We start from the raw sequence: 14,249 nt of genomic DNA on the forward strand, positions 1-14,249 counted from the left end.
CTAGTTTCCCCAGGCAACGTAAGGGAAAATACGTTCCACGGCTATCCTAAATGTACTTTGCCCCTTGCTGTAATCTTTTACGAAGTAATTAACAACAAATATTTATTATTTCCTTATGTATTCACTTTTTTCTGTCCTCGAGGTTTTTCTTGCTCCTGGGCATCAGCCAGTGTTGCTCTACCTGGCCAGTAGTAACTGCTGGTAGTAACTAATAAATTAAGAGCTAGATCATAGAAGTTACAACATGGAAACAGGCCCTTCGGCCCAACATGTCCATGTCGCCCAGTTTATACCACTAAGCTAGTCCCAATTGCCTGCACTTGGCCCATATCCCTCGATACCCATCTTCCCCATGTAACTGTCCAAATGCTTTTTAAAAGACAAAATTGTACCCGCCTCTACTACTGCCTCTGGACAAACATTAGAAACATTTTGGCAGAAAGTTGTTGGTTTTACTAGCAAAGCCTTTTTTTGTTGTTTCAATATACGTGCCATCGTAATAACAAAGATGTTACAGGAAGCCTTTAATCTATTACAAGTTGCAACAATACAAATCAATTTAGTGAGCCATTTGATCTTAATGAGTCTAGAAATATTAATAACGGTGATAACAGTAGCAAAACATAGAAAACCAGACTTCAGAGAAACTAGATTGTTAAATTATTATTGAGAAAGTGCTCAAACATTCAGGTGGTCTATTTTGGGACCTGTACCAAAACCACGGAACTTGAAATCTGAAGGGATTTCCTGGGATCAAACTGCCATTTGGTAAATTCAATCTCTGGCTATAAGGAATTAAAATTTAAAATGTAAATGTTTTGTTAACCTCTTAAGTCACTACAAACTGTAGAAATAGAACTATGGACTTAGTTATAGCTGTGCTTCAATGTCCTTCACTTGCCAACTTTTGAGATTTCTATCTTTCTCAAACATTCAGGCTTTAGATGATTGACACAGGGTAATTCACATATGCATGTGTGAATACATTTTTGGGTCACAAATCTTGTCTAGTTTAGATATGTAACTTCACTCTGAATAGGTGCCAATAGCTATACACCTGCACAGTCAGTAGAATTCAATACCCTTGGTATCACATAAAACTGTTGTTGAGTATCCAGTTCCTATTGCTTTGTTCAAGAGAATCTTAAATACTGATGCACTTTCTCATGCGAGCAATTTGGGATCTGCTACATACAATGTGATATGGTCAATCAATTGATCGCTGCAAGCTGCCTAGAAAGAACCTATGCACACAAGTCAATGGCTGCTGTGACCTTCATGGCTATGGTAATGCAGTGCTATTATTGACTAAGTTTTGTAAGTTCCTCTACATTCCTCATGTACCTTAATCAGAATGTATTATGGATAAATTGCCTCAGGAGCTTCGTTTTTAGTGAAGATGCACTTTGTGGCCAATAAATTCTTGAGTAGGTGCCCAGGTAAACACAGAACACTGGGATAAAAGTTCATTGACGCCCAAAAAATGGGAAGGGTGCCATCGAATTTCTAGGTCACTGTGTCCATCAGGTCACGAGAAGCCTTTCATGACCAGTGGCACTGCAAGATATTTTATTGACATATATTTTACAAGTGTAGCGTAAAAATTTACTGACGCATATTTTGCAGATAAAACTTTGATCAGTTGGCAAGTTACTCATTACTGGAACCCAACCTTTAGGTATTGCTTGAAGTTATCTTGGTGGAACTGAGCTTTACCATTTACTGTTCAAAATAAAATATGCCAGTAAATTCTATTGGGAGGGTAATGCTTTCTTACCTGCTCTCGTGTTCTAATTTTGAAGCTGTTAACTTCACACCAAATAGAATCAAATGAGCTTCAGGATGCATTCATTTCAACGGCATGTTCTATAATGGGTAAGCAATCCAGTCTGCCAGAGTACTGCCCAGGCAGTGATGTCAAAAATCTACCCCAGCAGACTACTTTTCTGCTTGTATAATAGGATTTTGCATAATGAAAGGGCACAATCCCAACATGGAGAAATGCCTCCCTGGTCAAGCATGAATGTGTCCTGATGAGGCACAGCTCTTCTCTTATGGCCAAAGAGTTTCAATGGGATCTATGGACCCATATACTACGGTAACAGTGAATCCCTGCCTCAGATGCAGACAGACCTCATTCTGTTCATTTTTCTGCAATTCTTCATCATTCTCAAGATCCCTGAGGACTAAAAGAGTTCCCAGAGGAATGCCCAATATAACAGTTAGATGGGGGAGTTTTAGCTTTGGGCGATAGTACAATACAGGTGATATTGAATTAGCCACCCACTATACACCATCCCCGATTTTTCTTTCCATTGAAGTCAAATGGAAGGGAAAATCAGGTGAGGTGCATAATGGCCAGTCAATTCGATATCATTCATTCTGCATTATCGCCCAAAGTTAAAATTACCCAGAGCGCTTAAACATAAAGTTAAAATCACCACAATTGTAGGAGGGGAAAAGGAAAGAAATTAAAGTATATATAAAAAGCAGGGAAAATTGAAAAGTTAGACAATGCAGCTAACTAAATGCGACAAAAACAACCCCAAAAAAACCCTCTCTCACTCTCAAAACAAGTCGAACACCTATAAGGATACTTGCAATCAAAAGCCAAGAAGTGAGGTTCAAGATGCACCAAATCCTTGCCTGGAGCAATGTTTCGTTTCTGCTTCTCCGCAGCTAACCACACAAAATGGGTAGAGGTGCCCCACCCTCAATTTTGGAGCCTCTAATGACTTAGCTTTTCACTTCCATATGGAGCTTCCAACAGTAGCAGCCCAGGCCAACCATAAAATCCAGGCCTACTCAGGTCTTGAGTAACAACAAGACCTCTTCCTGGGATTTATCACATCTCCCCTCTGCATCAGTTAGGCACATTTGTGACTGATGTGTTGCATTGCAAAATTTACCCTCAAAACCCTCTCCCACTTGATGTCCTTGAGGTATTTGAGCCGTAAGCTGCCATGACATCTTATTGGAAGTGACCTTCAACTCTTTTACAGTTCCCCAGCAGTTTGTACACTTCAGCTATTTCTTTTCTTGGTTGCTTGAAATGTTTCACAATGAGCTAATTTTTCTCCACAGAATTTTTTTAAACTATTAATAGCCAAAATCCCCATTCAGCAGATTATACCTAATAACCAATTACTTGTTGGTGGATATAAAACAGTTAGTGCTATTTAAATTCCAGGACAACAGAAATGAAGTAGTCATAAGAATTGTATCCAGTGTTGGATTATCACAATTTATCACAATTTTTAATGAGTACCTTCCATTTAACATTGACATTTTAATGAATAATTGGAAATGATTGGAGACTCTCTATCTGTTTACCAATTAACTGAAATCTGACTTAGTAAGAATACATTAACCTGTAGAGAACTGCATGCCAGACATCAACTTTTACATTTACTTGAGAAAGCCTCAGTTTTACCTACATGATTTGCCGAACTTTCCCTCTGGAGATTAAACAAGTGGGAGTCCATGATACAATCAATTGCACATGGCCTGTAGGCGGAACAGGGTTGATGAGCTAATCAACAACAACTTGCATTTATATAGCGCATTTAACATGGTAAAACATCCCAAGGTGCTTGACAGGAGCTTTGTCAAACAAAATTTCATACCGAGCCACATAAGGAGGTATTAGGACATGTGACCAAAAGCTTGGTCAAAGAGGTACGTTTTAAGGAGTGGCTTAAAGGAGGAAAGAGAGGTAGAGAGGTGGAGAGGTTTAGGGAGAGAATTCCAGAGCTTAGAGCCTTGGCAGCTGAAGGCACGGCCACCAAAGGTGGAGCGATTAAAATCCGGGACGCTTAAGAGGCCAGAATTGGAGGAGTGCAGAGATCTCCGAGGGTTGTAGGGCTGGAGGAGGTTACAGAGATAGGAAGGGGCGAGGCCACGGAGGGATCTGAAAATAAGGATGAGAATTTTAAAATTGTGGCGTTCCTGGACCGGGAGCCAATGTAGGTCAACGTTTTCATGTTCCACACTTTATTCATGTGACTGAAGGCAACCTCCCCCAATGATGCGGCCACTGGCACCTCACCCTATGTTGCTCCCAGCCATGGGTGAAATCGATATAAGCATGACTTTTCTTGTAAAAGGAGACACTGCAGGAATTGAGATTTGGGGTGAGGTCATTGAAGAGGATCATTGCATCCACAGATTCCCCTTCTTTATTCAGGCTCCAATACTTCAATAGAATAAAGTTATACCTAGAAGCAGGGAAAGGGATACATTTCATGAGCTTGGAGGCCCGAACATCAATAGGCCTTTGATCCCGGCCTGCGTGCTGAGGCCTGCCCACTGGGGGATCCCCTTCACAGATCCTGCCGAGTATTCAGGGTCAGGGGGAATTTACCTAATTAATACTTGCCTGATGGGTTCCCATGCCACTATGGATGTGTTTGAGTGCTCACCAGAGCAGGGGTGGTGGGAAAAGCACAGAGGCCTGTTGCCAAAATTGGCCCTGGCCAAAATAAGACATTTCAAAGGGTCCACTGGCCCCCCCGTGAAGGGTGATCAGGCTGAAAGGCTATCAAAGTACTTTGGGAGTCCAGGCCAAGGACCAGTCTGGATGCCCCAGTGGGCTCAAATTGTACCAGCCAGGGGGTTGGTGTCCCTCCTTCTACACAGCATACCAGGAAACCAGGAGTTTCCCGTTCCCTGGCTACGCTGTCCCTGACACAGGGAACCATGTTTGAGGTGGATAGAAATTCTGTACCAACAAGGCTTTGTGGAAAGTGATGGTGCAGGCCGGAACTGGCATTTACAGGTTCCAGCCTAATTTGCAGGCCACGCTCCGCCCAACTTATAGTAGGAAGGTCCACAGATTTTCAGGGCCTGGTCATTCACCTCATGGTTGACTACCAGCTCAGTCCCAAGAAGGGCATTAAACTGGGAACATGGCTTTGCTGCAGCTGTATTCAGTAGAAAATATCTTTTAGATAATACATTCGCAGAGTGTGTTACAAGGCAGTAACTCATCAAAGGATTAAGATTATGAGAGCAAAGCCTGAATGATTTACTAATGCCATGTGAAGCCTAAGCTGTGTTATTCTTTACAATACTAGCACATCCTGTGGCATTGCTAACGGTGAGTCAGAGGCTACGTTGTTGCAAGAGAGTCGGCGCTGGGCTGTGGACATGGATGAGGAATTCAAATCTCTACTGAAAGAATTTGGAAAAACAGTTGTAAGAGATCTCTTCAGAGACAGTGCAGTAACAGTTTTCTGATTGGTTCATAGAAAACACATAGGAGGAGAATTTCCATGGGGTTCTCCCAATTTCCCAATGTAACTTCGGAGGAAGGTTGATGGAGACCCTGAAGAAACAGATCTCAGCTGGGGCAGGTCTAGAGAGAGCGTTTTGGCTGAATTCCCAAGGTATCCCGGAAACTCTCCAAGGGATGCCCCCAAAGATATTAGCTGACTTAGAGTGCAGGCAGAATACTCACCCCTCCCCAAGCAGAAATTAGGCCATAGAAATCCTCCAAATCCAGGTCCGAACCCAAATTGAAGCCCTCATGTGAAATCTATCTCACTTCCACCTTCTCACCCCTTCGGAATTTAGAGGCCCCTAATGTTTACCTCATCTACCATTTATACAAATAAATACATTTGTTCCTTTACTTACCACAATCACATAAATAAATAAATCTCTGCACATAATATGGAGAGGATTCTTTACTGACCATCTATTTAGGATGTGGGTTTCTATAGCGAGGCTGCAGAAATATATAAAATTAAGAAAAGTTGACATCTATTTGCGGCTTTTCTTCTTTACCAAACATCTCTGCAAAAGTATTCAGTGTCAAAAAATGGTTCTGCTAAATTAAATATGTTTAAATTCAAGATTTTTAATCAGAACCTACCTCTAAACTTGAATAATGGAGCTGTCCTTCTGGAATTTTGTGCTTATATTAATCATTTTTATTTTTGAGTTCTTTCTGAAACAAACATTAGAGAAATGTAGCTTTTAATCACTTAGAGCACATTACAAAATATAAAGATTAAAGCATAAACCAAAGAGGGTGAGCAGTTCAGATCACTTATGTGCCTTAGAGCCACCAGGAGCTGATCATTCCGAATTTTAACTGCTCGACTGAGAAGGCTGCAAGGCCACCCACCCAAAGCCGGCGAGGTCCTTCTTTACATAGGCATATTGGAACCCGATGATTTCATTGTGCAATTTTAACTGAATGGCCTTTGCAGGAAACTGCTGTGCATTTCCAGCCAGGTGAAGACAGCAGAAAGAGGAGCCCGGGCCAGAAGAGGCCCAAACAGGTCAATTGTTTTACTTTCCTTATGGGATCAGGAGAAGCACAAGTGCTCTTCCTGGCCCCTCAAGAAAAGCTTAGACCACCCCTGCCGCTGACTCCTCCCCCTTTCCGAACATGAAACTCCCGCAAGACGGCCCCAGTGCCAATTCCGCCACCTACCTGGTGTGGCGGGTGGCCTCCAGGCTGTGTGACTTATCGCCGCTTCCTGCCCATTAAGAAAAATTTAAAAGAGTATGGCAAAGGGCAGGAGAGTGGGATTAAGTGGACTGATAGCAGTGGCACAATGAACTGAGTGACCGCCTTCTGTACTGTAAAACTCTAGGATTCTAACTTAGAAAAAGTTGAAGCGTTAATGCCTTGCTTTACATTGTTTTGATACTGCGTACAAAAAAAAACAAATTCCGTTATATTCACTGCTTCTAAAAATGTTTTTTTTTCTGGAAGTTTTCATCCTCAGTAATTTTCCATCAATAGCCAGGAATAGAAGAAAGACTTGGGCCTTACAAAATGCAAGTCATGTCATATTCTTCGAATAGCCAGTCATGCTGTCAATCATAAAAAAATGTCCCACTGCATCTCCAAAATGTTTGTGTTCTTTTGACTCAAAATAGAGTCGATCTCAAGTGAATGCTGGGAGTTTTCTCCACAAACTGCCCACATACACAGGTGCATGCTGGGAGCTGTAGTCTACTACTTCTTGGGGGTTTCCTTTGAACTGAAAAGAGTGAAAGCTTTGGGAAGCCACTCGAACTTAAACCTCGAATGGAAAATTTGCTGGACAAATTTCAAACACATGAAATGTGATTCTATTGGTGAGTTAAACCAATTTTCTTATACATTTTTAAACCTTTATTATGTTACAAACCCTATTTCCAGCAGTAAGTCTTCGGATTAGTGAAGAAGCTAGCATGGCGGCTGAAGGAGGGAATTTCAATAGCTATTTGGACTGTAGATTCCCAGTGTCTTTCATTCTGATTTGCCACTTTGAACCAATCAACTTTAATACAGGTGTGACCCTCAACGTATGACATGACGACAAAAAACACATGCTGGCAGCTACAAACAACAGGATCTTGCAACCAGAATCCTGCGACGTGATCTAAATGGTTATGTTACCATATGGTTTGAACTGTATAGTTTTATTTATATGGTGTCTTTAGCATAAAAGAAGTCCCAAGGTACTTCACAGAGGCAGAGGAAAAACACAGATATCGCATCAGAGAAGGAAAGATTAGGGGTGATCAAAAGGAGGTGGGTTTTAAGAAGCGTCATAAAGGAGGAGAGGAAGGTGGAGAAGTGGAGGTGTTTTGGGAAGTTGCTCTTGGCACGGCCACTAATGGTGAAATGAAAGGAAGGGGAACGAAGAAAAGGCTGGAGTCAGAGGAATGGAGAGTTCGAGGAGGGGGTTTATAAGACTGGAAGAGATCTACAGAGATAGGGAAGGGCAACCAAATGGAGGGACACAGCAGAATTGCGTGCCTTATGCATATTTATGTCCTTTTAACACTGATTTCTATATGGAGAAATTAAAAATGTAACCCGGTTTTGACTCTGGTTTTAATTCACTTAATAATTTGGATAAAACCAAAAAGAAATATCAATGAATCAGAGTATGATCATCCCCTCAATCAAAAGCAAAATACTGCGGATGCTGGAAAAATGAAGTAAAAACAGAAAATGCTGGAAATACCCAGCAAGTCAGGCAGCATCTGTGGAGAAAGAAACAGGGTTAACGTTTCAGGTCGATGACCTTTCATCAGAACCGGAAGAAGTTGAAGATTAAACAGTTTTTAAGCAAGTACAGAGTTAGGGAAGGGGAGGGGAGGGGAGGAAAGAACAAAAGGGAAGGTCTGTGATAGGGTGGAGGGCAGAGGTGATTAAATGACAAAAGGAATGATGGTGCAAGACGAGGAGGGTGGTAATGGAACAAGTAAAGAAACAAAAGATGGGTCTAGCGGGGCTGTTAATGGGAACATCAGAACCATTATCAGCACTTGCTGTCCAAAAAAATGGGAGTAGTGGTTATGATCTGAAGTAATTGATATCAATGTTGAGTCCGGAAGGTTGTAAAGTGCCGAATTAAAAGATGAGGTGCTGTTCCTCGAGCTTCCGTTGAGCTTCATAGGAACAGTGTAAGAGGCCGAGGACAGAGAGGTCAGAGCGGGAGTGGGATGGAGAATTTAAATGGCAAGTGACCGGCAGGTCGGGGCCACGCTTGTGGACTGAGTGGAGGTGTTCAGCAAAGCGATCACCCAATCTGCGTTTGGTCTCTCCATTATAGAGGAGACCACATTGTGAGTGGCGAATACAGTATACTAAATTGAAAGAAGTACAAGTAAACTGCTGTTTCACCTCCCCACGGCACCTTCCCATGCGAGCGCAGGAGATGCAATACCTGACCTTTCACCTCCTCCCTTCCCATTGTCCAGGGCCCCAAACACTCCTTCCAGGTGAAATTTGCTGCTAACAATGCACTCTCCTCTACACTGGGGAGACTAAACGCAGATTGGGTGATCGCTTTGCTGAACACCTCCGCTCTGTCCGCAAGCGTGACCCTGAACTTCCGGTCACTTGCCATTTTAATTCCCGGTCCATCTCCCACTCTGACCTCTCTGTCCTCGGCCTCTTACACTGTTCCAATGAAGCTCAACGGAAGCTCGAGGAACAGCACCTGATCTCTCAATTAGGCACTTTACAACCTTCTGGACTCAACATTGATTTCAATAACTTCAGATCATAACCACTGCTCCCATTTTTTCGGACAGCAGGTGGTGGTAATGGTTCTGATGTTGCCATTTACAGCTACTCCTGATCAATCTTTTGTTTCTTTACTTGTTCCATTACCACCTTCCTTGCCTGCACCATCATCTCTTTTGTCATTTAATTACTCCAACCCTCCACCCTGTCAGAGACCTTCCCTTTTGTTCTTTCCTCCCTCTCCCTTCCTCCCCCCCCACTTTCCCTAGCTCTGTACTTGCTTAAAAACTCTTTAATCTTCAACTTCTTCCAGTTCTGATGAAAGGTCTTCGACCTGAAACGTTAACTCTGTTTCTTTCTCCACAAACGCTGCCTGACTTGCTGAGTATTTCCAGCATTTTCTGTTTTTATTATGATCATTCCTATTGTCTAGCTTGTGTGTTGTCTTGTATGATTTGTTATTAAGGAGAGACATTTTAAAAAGACACTAGCATGTCCCTTGCACTAAATATCTCCGTCCACCATAAATGATAGAACATAGAACAAAGGAGACTGCTAACAGTTCTGTCTTGTTTTTGCTCATTTAGTTACTATTGATAGAAAATTCAATGGAACATTCTTGCTGAATCATCTAACCACAGGAGATTGGTAAAGACATTGTAAGCATATTTCCCAGGAACAAATTGCAGACCTGCGGTATAGCTTTAATAGCAGTGAATGCGTGGGAGTCTGACCCTGTGGTTAGTGGGGGTAGGTAGCACAGAGGGTAAGATAAAGGGAGATCAAACAGTTACGCTGAGTGTAAACGATGACCCTAGTAATTTAGTTTCTGCCATTCAGCCTTCAGGCTGCCCACTGACCTCTTGAATAATGTGAAAAGGCAAAGATAACAAAAGAACACAGGAAATATTCATCACTGAAAATTGCTTGCAAAGAAACTGGAAATCTCAAATGATAAGAGATTATAAATATTTATAATGCATACGTTCTTATTTATAAGATTAGATAAGCCCTTACTGTCTGGGTAATGTTACAGATAAGTGCTGAACAAGCAGTCTATCTCTTATGCTCACTGGTGTTTTCAAAAAGCTATTAATGGACATTTAGATGCCTTTAGGCCTCCCCTAGCAAAATACAATAGATGTGCTGACGTGTACCAAAGCTTACATTTTGTCAAAGACTTTGCGCATGTAGAGGGCAGCATGGCTGAGCAGGATTAAGGCTCAAGACCTCATGGGGATATTGGTTCAAATCTCATTGCTGCAAATATTGTACTTCGAACGTGAGCTTGCGTTACAGTTCAGTCATTTTATCAGTCTGGTTCAGTTGGTAGTACTCGTGCTTGCAGGTCAGAAGGACCTGAGAGTCTAATCTGGAATCACACTTCAGTTTAGTTCAGTACTGATGAAGTGCTGCATTTACAGAAGTGCCATTCTTTAGAGGGGATGTTAAATACCTATTCAGGTGGATTTTTTTTTAAATTGTAATTCGAACATGATGGTGTTTGGTATCCTGGGAGGATAAGATCTAATGGGCCAAAGGGTCTTCTTTATCCAAACCGATGTTAAAATCCCATGGATTGACGATATTTATCCCAGAGTGCTGAAAGAGACTAGGCACAGGAGAGATGCCACGGGATTGGAAACAGGCTAATATGGTGCCCATATTCAAAAAGAATTACAAAATAGACACAGGAAATAACATTCATTAGTCTTACTTCAATTCGGTATATAATAGTGGAATCTGTTATCAGGAGTAAACTTTGGGATTATGTGTACAACAATCATCTTAGTAAACAGCAGTCCACATTGCTTCAGTAGGAGAAGATCCTACCTGGCCAACGTTCTCAACATCCTTCAGGAAGTGACAACCCAAGTATATTGTGCTAAATCCTACAACGTGGTGACATTGCAGTGCAGCACTGAGGGAGTGCTGCACTGTCGGAGGTGCCATCTTTCGGATGAGATGTTAAACTGAGGCCCCATCTGCCCTCTCAGATCCCACAACACTATTAGAAGAAGAGCCAGGGAATTCTCCCTGGTGTCTCGTAAACATTTATCCCTCAACCAACATCACCCAGAAAACAGATTATCTGGTTGTCATCACAGTGCTGTTTGTGGGATCTTGTGTGCAAATTGGCTGCCACATTTCCTACATTATAACAGTTACTACACTTCAAAAAGTACTTCATTGGCTGTAAAGCTCTTTGGGGCGTCCTAAGGTCATAAAAGGTGCTATATGAATGCAAGTCTTTTTTTCTTTACCAAGATAGCCATAATTTGATCAAAGTTCCACATGGAAGGTTATAAGTTAAGCTAAAAGCTGTGAGGATTCAGGGTAAACTCTGTGAATGAATAAGAAACAAGCCAAAGGGTTGGAAGCAGTGTGTACTCATTAGGTGGGCATGATGTGGAGATGCCGGTGATGGACTGGGGTTGGCAAATGACGAAGGAGAAAGCCTCCGAAAGCTTGTGATTTTCAAATAAATTTGTTGGACTATAACCTGGTGTTGTGAGATTCTTTACATGTACTCATTAGAGGAGTTATGTCGGGGGCGGGGGTGTGGAATTACTGAGTGGAGTGCCTCAGGGCTCAGCGTTGAGACTACCACTGTTTCTAATTTACATAATAACTTGGATTCAGTGCAAACTGATCAAATTTGTAGATAATACCAAACTAGGAAGGGCAGTAAAATCAAAGGAGGCAACTGAAAAATTATAAACTGAGTTGGACAAAATAGGTAAGTGGACTGAACAATAGCCAATTAAATTTAATGCAGACAAGTATAAGATATTGCAGATAAAAACAGGCGACAGACTTACTCTATGAATGATGTTGAACTAACTAAGGATGAAATTGAAAGAGACCCATACAAAGAAGAGCCATAGATGTTTACAGCATAGAAAGGGGCCTTTCTGATTATTATTTCTGTTCCAGCTCTTTTCTAAAGCAATCTAAGACTAATTCAAATGCCCTGCTCTCTCCCCATAGCCCAATTTCTTCCTCTGCTTCAAATATTTATCTTATTTTCCCTTAAAAGATGCAACGGTGACTGCCTCAACAACTCCCTGTGGCAAAACATTCCATGCTTCAACAACTCCCTACTCCTGTTCCTATGTTCATTTATGATGTGGAGACGGTGATGGACTGGGGTCAACAATTGTAAACAATTTTACAACACCAAGTTATAGTCCAACGATTTTATTTTTAATCCCACAAGCTTTCGGGGGCTTTCCCCTTCCTCAGGCGGTTTTCCACACCGCCTGAGGAAGGGGAAAGCCCCCGAAAGCTTGTGGGATTAAAAATAAAATCGTTGGACTATAACTTGGTGTTGTAAAATTGTTTACAATATGTTCATTTAGGTAAAGGTATCATGGGATATGGGTCAAAGGTTGGAAAATGGAGTTGAGGTAGAGATCAGCCATGATCTAAATGAATGGAGGAACAGGCTCAGGGGGTTGATGGCCTACTCCTGTTCCTATTTTCTACATCATTAAATGTTATCTTAACTTTTCTCCTCACTCTTTTAGTGACTGTTTTAAATTTAAAAACCCTCATCGCTGATTCTCCAACCAGAGGAATTTCCCTATTCACTCTGGTAAACCCGCCATAATTTTAAAAACCTCTATTAAATCTTCTCTTAGCTCACATTTATTCCCATTAAATTGCAACCCCTCTGCGATTCTGCTCACCTCTCCATGTATTCCTGAAGTCATTTACAGTCCTCCACATTGTTTGCCAAAACTCCTGCTTTTGTGTAATTAGCTAATTTCAAGACCGTGCTCCCTATGCCCAAGTCCAAATCATCTATATATCTACCAAGACCTCAGAGTCACAGTTGATTCAACACGCACTATACCCAACCAATCTACAAAGCCAATAGAATGCTCTGTTCAGACCACTCCTTGAACACTGTCCCCAGTTCTGGTCGTCAACAAACAAGGAAGACATTCAAATGATGGAGCCAGTGCAGAAAAGAGCCATAAGTCTGATACCAACAGGTGGGTTGGAGTCGGGTGGGAATTAAAAATTGTTGTTTTTTTGGTTCATGACCGCAACCCAGCCCACTTCCGGGTTTAACCTGGGCAGCATAAAATTACAGGCTCCCTACCGGGAATGCAAAGTCAGAAAAATTTGAGGTTCCGAAAAAAACAACTATTTTTAAACTTCCCATCTACTCCCAACCCACCCATTTTTGGGGATTAAAATGACCTCCTTAGTTTCGAAGGTCTGAGTTATGAGGAAAGACTGGAGAAACTGGGACATTTTAGCCTGGAAAGGAGATCGTATAGAAGTATAGAAGTAATTTAGGGAATCAAAAAGGTATATCCGGAATACTTCTTTAAACTAACTTGAGAGAGTAGGACAAGGTGTCACAGATTTAAACTAAATTTTATTCATAGTGTAACAACCCAAATATAATTTAGGCTCTGTTTGCATTAATTGTGGAGATAAGATATTATTGCATCAGAAAATCTGGGCTTTAACACCTTGAAGAAATTCTAATTTGGCTCAGTTTGGGACATTTAATGCAGATACACCTGTTCCTTAAAAATGGTTTACGCATGTATTCAGAGAATCAAAAGTCCTACCACCATTTTACATGCCCCACCATTGTCACACAGATGCTCAGCCAAACATTTTATTTGCCCGTGCTTATGTGTGGCCATTTTGCATATCCCACTATGTGTCCTTAGAGGTGGAAGAATAGCTGTAGCCTGTGGCCAGAGCCATGACAGCAAATCATTTCTCTCTTTCATTTATGATAACTGGTGGGTTGGTAGTGGACAACAAATTCCATGGTTGTCCAATGAGTGGTCTCCAGTTCCTAATGATCAGAAAGAACATCTGTATTTTCCCTGGCAATGTTGGTGTGTTGAACAGATGCAGAGATGAGTCCGTGTACCTGATACCTGCGGTCTAGTAGTCTCTTTGATCAATGCCTGTTGGACTATAAATGCATACGCTTTCATGTTCCCTAGAGATAAGAGAGTAAATTTTGTAACGTTCTCTACTGACTTGTAACTCAAGACCAGTGTGAATTGGGTGCACTGACCTCTGCACTTGCTTCATTGATCCCTGTCAGGAGTGAAGCCTCACAAAATTTACTCTTGTGGAAGAGGTTGTCACACATATTCTTTGTTAATGTTGGGAATCTCCCAGGTGGATTTGCAGGATTCAGATTAGCTTCATCCCTCAAAAGACTGCAGTAAACAAGGCAGAGGAGAACTTAATCTTAAGTGTGCACTTATATTCAACATAATCCTTT

General features: G+C 41.6%; 1 long non-coding RNA gene across 3 annotated transcripts in view; it reads right to left on the bottom strand.

Annotated features, from left to right (window-relative positions):
* The window catches only part of LOC137321676 (uncharacterized), a 99,456-nt gene extending 96,604 nt beyond the window's left edge, over positions 1-2,852 (bottom strand). For all 3 annotated transcript variants that reach the window (XR_010962884.1, XR_010962883.1, XR_010962885.1), the window contains exon 1: positions 2,647-2,852. This is a non-coding gene — a long non-coding RNA (uncharacterized lncRNA). The remainder of the gene's footprint in view (positions 1-2,646) is intronic.
* Between the last annotated feature and the right edge of the window lie 11,397 nt (positions 2,853-14,249).

The sequence above is a fragment of the Heptranchias perlo genome, chromosome 5 (genome assembly GCF_035084215.1).
Source record: "Heptranchias perlo isolate sHepPer1 chromosome 5, sHepPer1.hap1, whole genome shotgun sequence".
Classification (NCBI taxonomy): domain Eukaryota; kingdom Metazoa; phylum Chordata; class Chondrichthyes; order Hexanchiformes; family Hexanchidae; genus Heptranchias; species Heptranchias perlo.